Below are 14,314 nucleotides of genomic sequence, written 5' to 3'. Positions count from 1 at the left end.
CAGCCCTCTGGGGTATCAGCTACTCCTCCCAGTTTCGTGTCATCAGTAAACTTGCTGAGGGAGCACTCTGTGCCTTCATCCAGGTCATTGATGAATAAATTGAACAGGACTGGACCAAGGACTGACCCCTGGGGGACCCCGCTACCCACAGGCCTCCAACTAGACTCTGCACCGCTGATCACCACTCTCTGGGCCTTGCCATCCAGCCAGTTCCTAATCCACCTCACTGTGCACTCATCTATCCCACACTTCCGGAGCTTGCCCAGGAGGATGTTGTGAGGGACGGTGTCAAAAGCCTTGGTGAAGTCAAGATAGACAACATCCACCGCTCTCCCCTCATCTACCCAGCCGGTCATTTCATCATAGAAGGCTATCAGGTTAGTCAAGCATGATTTCCCCTTGGTGAATCCATGCTGACTACTCTTGATCACCTTCTTGTCCTCCATGTGCCTGGAGACAATGGCCAGTACGAGCCGTTCCATCACTTTTCCGGGGACGGAGGTGAGGCTGACTGGCCTGTAGTTGCCTGGGTCCTCCTTCTTGCCTTTTTTGAAGACTGGCATGACATTGGCTTTCTTCCAGTCCTCTGGCGCCTCCCCTGTTCTCCAGGATCTTTCAAAGATGATGGAGAGCGGCTTAGCTATGATCTCTGCCAGCTCCCGCAGCACTCTGGGGTGCATCCCATCAGGGCCCATGGATTTGTGGGTATCGAGGTTCCTTAGGTGCTCTCTGACCCAATCTTCCTCTACCCAGGGCAAGTCTTCCTCTCCACCGGCTTCTTCTCTTATCCCTAGGGGCCTGGGGCTCTAATGGGCTGCCCTTAAAATGTTCTGGGTAATAGCTATAGACTATTTTATGAAAAAGTGTTTCAGATGTGGTGGAATTTACAGAATGAGGCAATAAGATATGACAACTGAAATAAATAGGCATCCTCATGTTGATTTCCCCCACCTCGTCTTCTGTGTTTTTAACTGGAAAAGAGCCACCTTCGGTCTAGCAGCCTTAAAGGCCAACTGTCACCCATTATCTCACCTCCAAGTGGGCATTCTTTAAAATGCAATAGAACCCTGGGGAGAGCTAGTATTTACAAAATATTGTTTGACATCTTTGGAGGGAAGAATTAGTAACAAGAATCAATGCACTGTTTTTTTACTTAGTATACTAATAGTATTTTTTCAGCTTGAAGGTTGGAAATAGATTTTGAATTATACTGGAAAGCCCCTTCACCAGCTTCATTGCCCTTCTCTGGACACACTCCAGCACCTCAATGTCTTTCTTTAGCACAGTTATTATAGGAGATAAGGCTTTGATGCAGGTTGAAGAGAGGCCAACATCCAGCACTTGTGGGAGGGAAGGGAAGAGATCCACGTGGTGATTTCATTACATTTTGTCTGGACCTGGTAGTGGGCTTCATGCCAGGTCCCTAGCAGGTTCTCTGCTGCCTGCATCCAGGTATGCATCAGATGTCCCTGCCTGCTTGCCCGTGCCAGGCAGTCTGCAGGAATAGGCTGTAGCTTTATAATGAATGGATGAAGGGAGGTAGACTTTGCTCGCTGCAGCCTGACAAAATCCTAACCTGTGACTGGATACAGCTGCAAACACAAATTTTGCTCTGAGGACAACTTCCAACTGACAACTTCAAAATGAGTATGCTCAAAGGGACTGTGACTTTATTTATAGGCAAGCTTGACAAGACTTTTTTTTTTTTTTATTTGGTCCACTAAAATCAATTACTTCTTATTGACACTGTTTCTCTCTTTTCCATGCAAGAGACATCAAAGACAAAAGTGTGCAAAGTTTTTATATGAGGAAATTAATTGCCTGGTCGAGGGGCTTTTAAAGTGGGAGATCTACCCAGCAGCAGGGGTAAGTCTCTGTTAAGCAGACACAGAGAATGGTTTTCTGGGACATATGCATTTAGCCTTTGAATGCTCTGGCTTCAAGCTTCTAAACCCAGAACCATTCAATTAAACTTTGAGTTGCAAGGGGATTTAGCTGCAGTACTCATTGACTTTAATATGAATTGCATGGCTAGAATACATGCATTGCTTTGCAAAGGCCTGTGTATATCTGTTTTGTTATTTAGCATTTCTAGTGACTGAAGTATTTATACCTAATGGAAAGCAATTGGAAGTTACTATGAAGTGATCAAAATTACTGTAATATGCATTCCCCTATTTCCATGGTTAAAGTGTTTCTAAACCTTGGGAGAGAGCTAATGGCTATCATGTTATAGATTGCTGTCTCTGCAAAACTGGCCTAATTAGAACCTGTATCAGTATATATTTTTATTTTAAAAATATATTACAAATAAATAATAATATATTTTTATTACACAGAGAAGTGTAAGTAAAATAAAAGGCAAAATCATATTTTTTGTTGCTGTGGTGTGCAGAAACCCACAACAGGACTCAGCATCAGCACTGCGCATGGTACAGACAGACCAAAAAATGTTTCAGGGAACGATGGCTGGAATTAATGACTGCATTGGCTGAAAGCAAAGCAAACCTGAACAGCCAACAGGAGAAAGATGATCAAATCCCTTTTGCATTCCAATATTTTCCACTTGCTTCCATTGGATAAATACCAAGGTAAGAGAAGAAAGGAGACCAGCCCATAGCACCCCAAGGAGAAGAGGGCTGAACTGTTTCCAAGTGACCTGCCGGCACAGCAAGCCCTACCTCAGTATCAGGTAAATAATACATGAGACATAACATAACAACTTATATCAAGTTAAAAAGGCTGTGATCGGCCACTTAGCACAGTGCAGGGAATTTTATATAATCCAAGAGTCACAAGCAACCTCATTTTAGCCTAAGACTTCCCAGTGAAGCTGAATAGCATATAAAGGTAGCATCGCAACACTGACATGATGCATCAGAATTTTGAGGAATTCATTAATTAAAGGGGTGCAGTGAGCTAGGAAGGATATTCTAGTTGCAATTTCACACAGTCACGCATGCAGCATCTTTTGATGCTCTATTCTAAGTCAGTGTTTATGTGTGTTTTCTGCCCAAACATTTTTTTTTTCATTTAATATGATGCACTCCCAAATATGATTTAATATGATCCACTCTTTATCCCAAATCAGACTAATTTGTGGTTCACAAATAAATGATATTATTTTTAATATGCTTAATACATGAAAAAAAACAAGAAATGATATTTATTCTGAGAAATAAACATATTGATATCAGCAAAATACTGCACATGAGCTAACCAAAAATGTTGCACTACCCAAATACTACTTACTTACAACACACAGCAAGAAAATCAGTCAAAAGAAAAAAAACTTCCACAGAACCCTTGTGGCAGTCACTGTGAAACTAAAATCAAAATTCTCTGCATGAGAATCATAATTTTTCCTAGCAGTTTAATCACCATATTTCAATGCGGCTCATGAGAATCTTTAAAACAAAGGGGCAAGTGGTTACTGGCTTGGCACTCTCAGTCTCTTTCATACTACAGTTACAGAGGGAAAAATAAGGTTCAGCCAAACTGCAGCTTTGTTATTTATCTTTCTCACTTTCCTTTTCTTTCTGTCCCAAACCAACTCAGAACTATACAGAATGTTGGAAGGATGAGGAATAGCATCTTTACCGTAGTTTGCCATTAAAACAAGTATTTTCATAAAAGAGAAAAACACAGAAAGATTGTTCCAGAGAAAAAACTGCAATTGTCTTTTTTAATGCTTCCCCCCTCCCAAAAGAAATTGCATGGATTTTATGATTTAAATCAGGATGATGTAGTTAGCCATTTCAGAAGCTTTGGAGAAACCATCCTAGATATGAAAAAAACCCCAAAACTCCAAACTTGCACATCTATCCTGATAGAAAAAGCACCTCCTAGCAACTCTCCTCCAAGGAGGATAAAAATACAACCTTAACTTAATACCACAAGAGTACTGAGGCCACAGCAATGAACCATGTAACAAACATAGAAATTACGTTAAGAACTAAAGAATATTGTAAGAATAAGCCTTTCCTTCCTTCACCCAGCGAGAGCAATCTACTCGGCTTTCTCTCCCTATGATCCAAGATGAGCAGTTGATACATGAAGAGAATAAACCAGGTGTTACAGTGGAGAAGAGAGCCAGCACTGATTTCTATTCCTGTTTTGTTTAATTCCAAGTTAAATTCTAAATTCAAAATGTCATTTACAAAAGCAGAAGCAAGCAAGTAGCAAGTGAAGATAGTAGTAGTAGCTGGTTTTTTTTTTTCTCCTAGTATTTAAGTGCTTTATTCCTTTTAAATTAGAAAGCTGTTTTATGACCTAACTTTTGCACTTGAATTTATAGAGCCTTTTTAATACCTTAAACGGTCTTTTTTTTTTTTTTTTTTTTTTTTTGTAATTATTATGATTAGAATTAACAAATCTCCTTCAATGTTTCAGCTTCACGGGGCTATCAAACTATGAAAAGAACACAATTTGGGGAGTCATTTCAAAAGTCAACTACCTCAGCACAGCTTGCCAGACCAACTATAGCCCTACACTAGAGCAACAAATAATGTATTTTTATTCAATTTGCCTGTTTATAAGACTGAAAATGTAGAGCTAAACCACCTTTGACAATGATGGGAGCAGGTTGTGAGATGGGAGACAGTGGAGTGCTTCCCGGGGTGTGGGACCAGGATTCTCTTGCTGGAAAATGAGGGAAGGTACTCATGGACCTTCTGTAGCTCCACTGCTGCCCCTGCTTGAAGTGGCTGCAAGATTTCATCCCTAATGCTTCTCATATGCGTGGTCAATAAACCTATTAACCAGAGGAAGAGCCAGTACTTGGCCTTGAAGACACACACACAAGCATATATGTGTATATGTGTGTGCTTTTATATATAGAGATATAATGTTTATATATATATATATAAACATAATATATATTTGTAAGTTGCTTTTGAAAGATTTCTCTAATTAGAGAAAAAAAGAAAAAAAAAAAAAGCCCTCAACCTGCTTCCTTCTGAGATCTCGAATATGCCAATAACCAACTATTTCTGGTTAGGTTTTTAACACTGGTTGTCATGTCTTCCTGCCATGCCATTTATTAAACAGGGGTATTTTGTGGTTCAAGTTGGAAGAATCAGTTGACTGTTAAATTAAAAACCTCCACAAAGTGCAGCTGGATAGTGGAACTAAAGGTGTGGTGCTGTTCTGGAAATATGAGAACATGTATAAATACCTGAGGGGAGATTTTAAAGAGGATGGGGCCAAACTCTTCTAAATGGTGGCCAGCGACAGGACAAGGGGTAATGGACATAAATTAAAACATAGGAAGTTTAAAATTTAAAATGCAAAATATGCATTCCTCTGCAAAGCTGCTTAGTTTTGTAAGGTTATACAGTCAACTGTCTAGTAAAAGAAATCAGTAGCACTAGGTCTTATGGAGTGTTTATTTTGAAATGTTCCTTGAAGAAATGACTGACATAGGTTTTGTCTAGGGAGAGATTTATCACAGACTCACAGAATGGCTGAGGTTGGAAGGGACCTCTGGAGATCATCCAGTCCAACTCCCCCTGCTCAAGCAGGAACACCTAGAGCATGGGGCACAGGGTGGCATCCAAGCGGATTTTGAAGATCTCCGGAGAAGGAGACTCCACAGCCTCTCTGGGCAGCCTGTGCCAGGGCTCTGTCACCCTCACAGGAAAGAAGTTCTTCCTCACATGGAGATGGAACTTCCTGTGTTTTAATTTATACCCATTACCCCTTGTCCTGTCGCTGGCCACCGCTGAGAAGAGTTTGGCCTCATCCTTCTTACATCCTCACCTCAGGTATTTGTACATGTCGATAAGATCCCCTCTCAATCTTCTCTTCTCCAGGCTAAGCAGTCCCAGCTTGCTTAGTCTTTCCTCATACGATAGATACTCCAGTCCCTTAATCATCTTTGTGGCCCTACGCTGGACCCTCTCTGGAAGTTCCACGTCCCTCTTGTACTGGGGAGCCCAGAACTGCACACAATATTACAGGTGTGACCTTACCGGAGCTGAGTAGAGGGGGAAGATCCCCTCCCTCGACCTGCTGGCAACACTATTGAACTTAGTGAATTTATAATCCATCTCTGGAAGGTAAACATGTAGGTAATACAGATGGCTTTGACCTTTAGTACTGATATGCTTTCCTGCATGGCTGTCGCTTTAGAAAAGCAGCGTTAGTATCATGAGCTTTAAAAACAAGCGTTCTGAAAAGCTGTTTGATTAGGATGAGCAGCTTTCACCATGGTGTTTGAACCGCTGAACTCCTGAGTCCCTATATCCCTTCTGACTTAATATAACTCTCTCTACTTGCCTTAAAAAAGACACAAGTAGTAAGCTCCTGCCTTGACTTTGTGTTTGAATGTGTTAAAAATGCAAAAATACATTTCATGCACCAAAGTTTGTGATGTGGACATTTTAAAATCAAGTGATAGTAAGGAAATTGTGTGTGCACACCTATCTTGGAAAGGGAACTGTGATCCAGTTCAAGAACCCACAGTTTTTTTGAGCAGAGAGAAGAATATAAATGGAAAGTAAGAAAATAGTTTTTTTAACTTTGATACAAATACAGAAATGAAATGATGCAACTTGCATACTTCCTAATTATGTAAATGCAGAGAGATCCTTAAAGTACTAATGTTTTGACTAGATGGGTTTACTCATTATTACTGTGTTGGTAAGCTATTCTAGGTTACCCGTGTAACTATAATTCAGGCTGGTAGTGACTGAAATACATTAACATGTAGCAGCTGTTGCATAGCTAGACTAAACATATTTGAGCTTAAATCCAAGCTGTTAACAGAATTATTTTTCATTTTACAAACTGACTAAATACAACACACCTATTTGGTGAAGGAAATCACTGTAATTCCAAATGGTGCCTAAACTTTCTTTTTAAACCGTTTTTTGAAAAAATAAAAATCACAACCCTCCCACTGGTGAGAAAACAAATGTGAAGTATCTTCTTAGGGTTATTTTATAATGCTGATAAAATGAAGAGTCACAGTTCAATGTGACTTCTCCAGTCCTCATGAAGTGTATAACTCCGTGGGCTTGGATTGTGTTTATTTTTAGTGTAAGACTAAGTCTCAGTAAAGTAATGAGAGTGCATTCATGTTAATTAATGCTATATTTTCATCCCATCCAGTCAGAAAACACAGCTATGCATGTGGAAAAGTACAATGACAATATCATTAGGATTTCTTCTAAGAAAAACATTATAACAGGCATCCTGCCATGCTTATGTTAATTTAATTGGATGTTTACAGAATCACAGAATGCTTAGGGTTGGAAGGGGTCTCTAGAGATCATCTAGTGCAACCCCCCTGCTCCAGCAGCGACACCTAGAGCACATGGCACAGGGTGGCATCCAGGCGGGTTTTGAAGATCTCCAGAGAAGGAGACTCCACAGCCTCTCTGGGCAGCCTGTTCCAGGGCTCTGTCACCCTCACAGGAAAGAAGTTCTTCCTCACATGGAGATGGAACTTCCTGTGTTTCAACTTGTACCCGTTACCCCTCATCCTGTCACCGGCCACCACGAAGAAGAGCCTGGCCCCATCCTCCCTACAATCACCCCTCAGGTACTTGAACATGTTAATCAAATCTCCTCTCAGTCTTCTCTTCTCCAGGCTAAACAGGCCCAGCTCACTTAGTCTTTCCTTGTATGACAAATGCTCCAGTCCCTTAATCATCTTCGTGGCTCTCCGCTGGACACTCTCTAGAAGTTCAATGTCCCTCTTGTACTGGGGAGCCCAGAACTGCGCCCAATACTCTAGGTGTGGCCTCACCAGAGCTGAGTAGAGGAGGAGGATCACTTCCCTCAGCCTGCTGGCAATGCTCCTCCTGATGCAGGCTAGGATCCCATTGGCCTTCTTGGCCACGAGGGCACCTTGTTGACTCATGGTTAATTTGTTGTCAAACAGGACTCCCAAATTTTGTATTTCTCTATTTACATATTGGACTATTCCCTAAAATAGATGGGCTCCAAACACTGTTTACTTAACTATCATCAGATTTATATTTCTATATTAAACTAATAATCTGCCTATCTATCTGAATCATGTTTTAAAATTTTAGAACAACTGCAACATATATGATGAAGAATTGAATGACATTGAGCCAGTGAGTAGGTCAGGAATTGCTGCAATTGCTTAATTTTTAATGTGTCTATAAAATATTTACCCTGTGCTTGTCCACACGTTAGACCTCTGTGGGATCAGAATAAAGATTTCTCATGTATTTGGATATGTAATTCATATATTAAAAATCTTTCTGGATATGCCTTTTTAAAATGAAGAATAAGACATTCAAAAGAATGTCTTCATCTCCCATGTACATCTATGAAATATTCTTTCTCATCTTGTATTTAAAAATTATAATAAGCAGCTCCTTAAACAGTGATTAATGTGAGCAAGCTGTCAATAAATAAATACCAACCCTAAATAAATTAATTAGCACAAAATCTGCATTGCACAGCTTGCTCTCAAAATTGGCAAACTGAGTGCTGTACAAAAAAAAAAAAAGAGGATTGTTCTGAATTGGGGAAAAATGTCCTTTTTCAGAATATGCATATTTTAATGTGTTAAAGCAGAATGTAGAGGTTTACACAGAAATTTATAGGATGTGAAGGATAGAATTGGATTTGCTCTAGATTGCAGAGAAAAATCTTAAAACTTTTCTGTGTTTTTTTTTTTTAGGTGGAATTCAAGTGATTGGAGAGAAGGACAGAACAGGAGAGTGGGAGGGTTATAGGGATGTACCTTTCCTGTAACCAAAGTCCATAGGAAGTGACTGTAGCATGTATTGCTCGATTGCTCTGCCAACGTCTGTAAATATCACTTTCCACCAAACCCAGAAATTTATTTGCTCAAATTACTCTCCATTTGAAATGCGCATGCAGATTAGTCATGAAGGTTGTGTCTATAGACTTGGGAAAACATTTATTTTTTATTTTGAAATGTCTTTATCTTGTCAAAAGATCAGAAACTGCAATAACCTCTGAAAGCATTTTGTTTGCTACAATTAAATTGTCATCATGGACATTAACTTGTTATTGCTATTGCCTTATCAAGGAAAGAAAAAAAGACCTACTTTATAGATCTTTGAATTCTTGTCTGGTCACATTTGAGGGAAAATGAAACATATGACACTAATGGACTTTCTATTTTCACTTTACCTTACCATCAAGATATCCACTTGAAGAGCTATTACCCATTCTGAGGCTCAAACAAAATTTTCCTAAGCAGATGCCAAAGTAGCAGTATGCTCAAAAAAGTTGTCTAACTCATTCTTTATATCTTCACATCTATAAAGCACAAACCCAGTGCGGCCCTGAAGCACTTCAAGGCAATTCAACTACATCCATTAGATCTTTTTTTTTTTTTTTTCACATGTTCAATGAAAGCGAACAAGAAAAACAAAAAAAAAGAAGAATTTCTGCCCTAACACTTTCTGCATAAGCCACAGGCCACAGCAGATTTCTTCAAGATGATCAGCAGATGTTTAGCACATTAAAAATCTTGGGTCTTTTTTCTTAATAATACACATTGAATGCGAATGACTTCCTTCCTGCTGCTTATTAACATGGCCTATGTGCTCACCTACCAAAATGTCTAATTAATGAAAGATCTGAGAATGAAGTTGCTCAGCTCAAGTCCTTAATTAATCTGACATTAGTAAGTTGCTAAAAGTTTTCCCTCAGCCTTTAGATGAGATAACTGAGAGATGATTTCACTGCAGTTAGAAGTACCCTGAAAATACTGTAAGTATCTTTAAGATAGGACTACTAGCTTACGTCAGCATCATCATTTGTATTCATGAATGGAAAGGAACTAAAAGAGACAAAAAGCTTCACAGTGTCTTGGATATTTGTGATGATCACAGTAAATACTGTTGTTGCCCTCCTCTGAGCTTTTTCTTTTCTTTTCTTTTCTTTTCTTTTCTTTTCTTTTCTTTTCTTTTCTTTTCTTTTCTTTTCTTTTCTTTTCTTTTTTTCTAGTAAGACTAGTGTTTTATAAGACCCCAATATGTATTAGTAGCTTCACATAAGATACTTAAGATATCTGGGAGCTAGGGACTGTGGATTTCTATTCTATTTCAAGTAACAGTGAAAAAAAAAAAAGAGTAATTCCTATGGAGAAGGTGAATTTGGGGAAACTCAGGAAGGATGAGCAGAGTGGAGGTGGGGGACCCTTAGTGAACCAGAGCCAAGAGAGTTTTCCATAGGTAAGACAGGACAGACAGAACTGCCTGATCTGTTTGTTTGTTTTTATTTTTGAGGTGAATTTTTACTTACGTTTCTTTTATCCAGTATCTTAATTTCCACAGACACCTACAGTTTTCAAAACAATTTCCCTAAAATTGTGCTTTTCATTCTGATTTTCAAAAGATATCAGAATAAGAGAAAGCTCAAAAAGTTCTTGCGTCTTGCTCATTACCTAGCCTACCTGCCCTCAAGGATGACTGATAGACATAATTTAGGAAATGACAGCTTGTTACCTGATCTTTCTGAGAATCAGAGAGTTCAAACAGCTATAACTAACTATTTACACCCCCTTATTAATTTCCAGTACAAAGACAGTTTGCTAATAAGAATTTCAGACCCTCAGAGGGTTGAATTAATGAGCGCCGAAACAATCTGATGGGCAAGTAAAGAGTCAACAATGACACTGCTGAATTGTACTCTGAATCATACTCTGATATGGCAGAGACCTGATAAGGGAAACAATGGGTACTGTTCCCAGCAGGAAGATAGGGAAGTGGGAAATCTTGTGGAGGCAGGGTAGACTCTCTAGCAAAGACTGCAACAATGCCAAACTGGACATGCTTGCAAACAATGATAAGGAAGTGAGACCCATCATGATGACAGTGCAAAAAAAAAAAAAGGATACTCTTATAGATCTCACCTGAAGATTTTGGAAAAAGTGTTTTGAAAGAATGACCATAGCACAGTCACATATTCCTTCCCTAAGGGTATAAAAGGCAGAGTCTAGCATTGATGAGTTGAGCAGGGATCGAGAACGACACTTGACCAACTCCTCCGACTGGAGCGTGATGTGAGGATCCCTCCACTCCCCTTAACCTGGGACACTGAGCTAAGGTCACTATATTGGAGATGAAAATTTCTGTGATCTGTAGAGCCATAACAATCTCCTATGGGAAACAGAGGCCAGACCTTGAGAAAAAAGGATGTTTGTCTGCCTAGGCTGAGTGATAAGGCAGCTGCTCAGCCCGGTCCACAGGCAGTCCCCTCGGAAACCTGTTGAAGGCATCTGCTTGGCTGGGCTTGTAGCCAACTTAACCGCAGACGTCCTCCAAACTAGCTTTGGAGACCAAACACCCAGAAATGAGGAAGAAGATGAGGAAGGCAGGACCCTCGAATTGAGGGCTGGGACCCCTGACTGGTGTGCACGCCTGCGTACCCAGTGGGGAGAGTTGTGCAACTGAAGGCGGAGTTTGTCTGCCCCTCTGGCCTGCCTCCTGGGTCGTACTGACCCTACGTGCCAGGATGCACTGGGCATAGAGAGGACAGTGCGGAGAGAGCGGGGCGGGGAGAAGAAACTCCTGACTTTGAGGCCTAAGCTGTCTCCGCAGGAGCCGGTCAGCAACTCTCTCTCTCTGGTCTGCCAGCTCGAGAGGATGTTTGGGTCCAGATCAGCAGGTATCACCTCGTGAGTATTTCTCCATACTTTGCTTCTTTTATGTGCTTTCACCTGAATAAATGCTCGATGTAGTCACCTCGTTCTGGAGTGATTATTGCCGAATCCCGAGCCCACCCGGAACAGTCACTCCTTGCAAGGTTGAAAGTCCCCTGTACATTTAGGGTGTAGAAATGCTAGCATATATTTTTCACTCCTTATAAGGTTGAGAGGTCTCTGTATATTCAGCATGAAGTAACGCTATAGTAATTTTAGTTATTTTTTTATTTCATTTTGGTTTAGCTTTTTATTTTTATTTATTTTTCTGGGACGAGTAGTGCACTCCATTTAGTTGTACTAATTGCTAATTTCTGTTTATTATCTGATAAGTCGATTCCTATAAAAATCATGCCAGTTAATGGTGGATATTGTTATCACAAAGATCTTGTGCTAGTGAATAAAATCAACTAACTAAAGCCCAGTGGTTGTTGCCCCTCTGGATTATTTTGCTGTCTCCTTTAACGACAGGTAGCACGACACAATCTCACTACCAATCTCATCTGACAGGTCATTTATCATTGAAGAAGAACTCTATGTTGGGAAACAAAGCTCAGAAGAGACTTCATATTTTCTTCTGTTTGGAAATGAGTCTGCACCCCTATACGGCAATGATAAGAGGAGAAAGGTCTTCTATAAAATAATCAATTTTTATGTGATTATTTTTTTACAAGAATGAGAAATAAAATCCATCAGTCTCCTACTTAAATGATTTTGTAGGCCGACTTGCCAGCCTAAGTAATATGACACATTCTCAAATGAGTTAAGAAGCTATAGCTATTTCTAGAGATGCAATTTGCAACTCCTCTTTTTTTTTGTAACCTTTCCCTAATTTCATATTTGAATGCTCTATTTTTAAGGTCTCTCTCTCTCTTTTTTTTTTCTCTATCTCTATCAAGACTTGCACTGTCACAGATGACTTCAGTCTTTTTGCTGGAACGTCTTCCCTTATGAGCAGCACTCATGAGTCTGTCTGGGGCCCCTAACAGGTTTTTAATACTTCCAAATAAATTATTTCCTCATAATACAAATTAAATTTTTAATTTTGAGAGTTTTAGACAACCGGTCATAGATTGACACTATCCCACCTCTTAAGTTGCTTGCTAAAGTTTTGACCAGGGATATAATTTGGTGTTTTGAGGGGACTTAGGAGTGTTTCTGTGTTCAACCTTTGCCTGTGCCATTGTTTCCTGCAAGGTCAAAACCAACTCATTTCACTTCTTTTAGCTCGGTTTCACTATGTAAGAAATTCAAATAACACTCTTTAGACCATTTGTTAAATGATTTAGGAACTGATGACAGAAAAAACACTATCCAACAAAGGATGATCCCTTATTTTTATTATAAATACAGCACTTCAGCAGTCTGCATTCTGTCCCCTGTTATTTAGCATTAACTAATTATTAACTAGCATAGTTAATTAAAATTAACTAGCAATTAACTAGCATAGTTAATTAAAATTAACTAGCATAATTAATTAAATTAATTTATTTAATTCCCAATGAGGAATGTTGAATTCACAATGGTTTTCAAATAAAGACATATTAGCCCATTCTTCCCTTCTCTGCTAACTGCTGTTGCTTAGCCCAGCTTTTTCTCAGTATTTTAGATATAGACACAGAATCACAGAATCGCAGAATCACAGAATGGTTGAGGTTGGAAAGGACCTCTAGAGATCATCTAATCCAACCCCCCCTGCTCAAGCAGGGACACCTAGACCATGTGGCACAGGGTGACATCCGGGCGGGTTTTGAAGATCTCAGACATTTAAGCCAAGTAGAACTAGTGCCTTTGATATTGTGCAAGCATATGGCAATTAATCTTCTCAAAATACTTGAAAAATGTAAAAAACTATCTGTAATTTATAAAGACTTCAACAGTCAAAAATCCTCACAGGATTGGAGCAGCTGTGGCAAAAGTATTAAAATAACAAGTGGCAGTGCCTTCACTCTGTGTTAAATGGCAGGCCCTGAGGACGGTGCCGAGCAGTCCTAACAGCCCAGAGCAGCCCCACCTGGGCCTCCATTCCTCAACCCAGTCCGGGGCCCATTTTAGTCTGGCCAGGGGTCTCTGTGTTTTCCTCCTGGATCCTGAGCCTGTTTCACTGCCTTCAGCCCTGTTCCTGGCCTACCACCTCAGTTCTGCATGGGCACTGGCCTGGCCCTGCGCAGGTGGCCCTGGCTGGGCACCTTGTGATGCTTGGTGGCCATTACATGCCCACCGTTAAAAATGGTGCAAGTGCCTTTTGGTGCCAGTTGCGGACAGGCTACACATTTTGGCCAGGGTATGGGTAGGTGCCTTAAATTACCAATTTTCCTTTGAGAAGTAGTTGTAGGATGTGTGGCGGTAGTTATATGTAAGCCACATTCCTTTCTCCACTCCATGCTCTCAGTTAGGAGCATTTGTGATTTTTTTTATGAATTTTGAAATGATATTTGTGAATATTTGCAAAGCATGTAAATAAAGACAGTGCTTGGTCTTGGGCTTGATATTCTTGTTGCCTTCCTTTGTACCTTTTTAGTTCTGTTATATCCTTTTGATATGGAATAATTTGGTGGTGTAATTGTTTTGTTCTACGGACTTTTTCTCTTTATTTCTACCATTGGATTTTCCTTTGTTTTTTACCGAGCAGTGAGTAGATATTTTCATAAATAT

This window comes from Tinamus guttatus, unplaced genomic scaffold (genome assembly GCF_059628265.1).
Source record: "Tinamus guttatus ecotype Peru unplaced genomic scaffold, ASM5962826v1 Tinamus_guttatus_pri_ptg000656l, whole genome shotgun sequence".
In the NCBI taxonomy this organism is placed as follows: domain Eukaryota; kingdom Metazoa; phylum Chordata; class Aves; order Tinamiformes; family Tinamidae; genus Tinamus; species Tinamus guttatus.
This window is presented reverse-complemented; position numbering follows the sequence as displayed.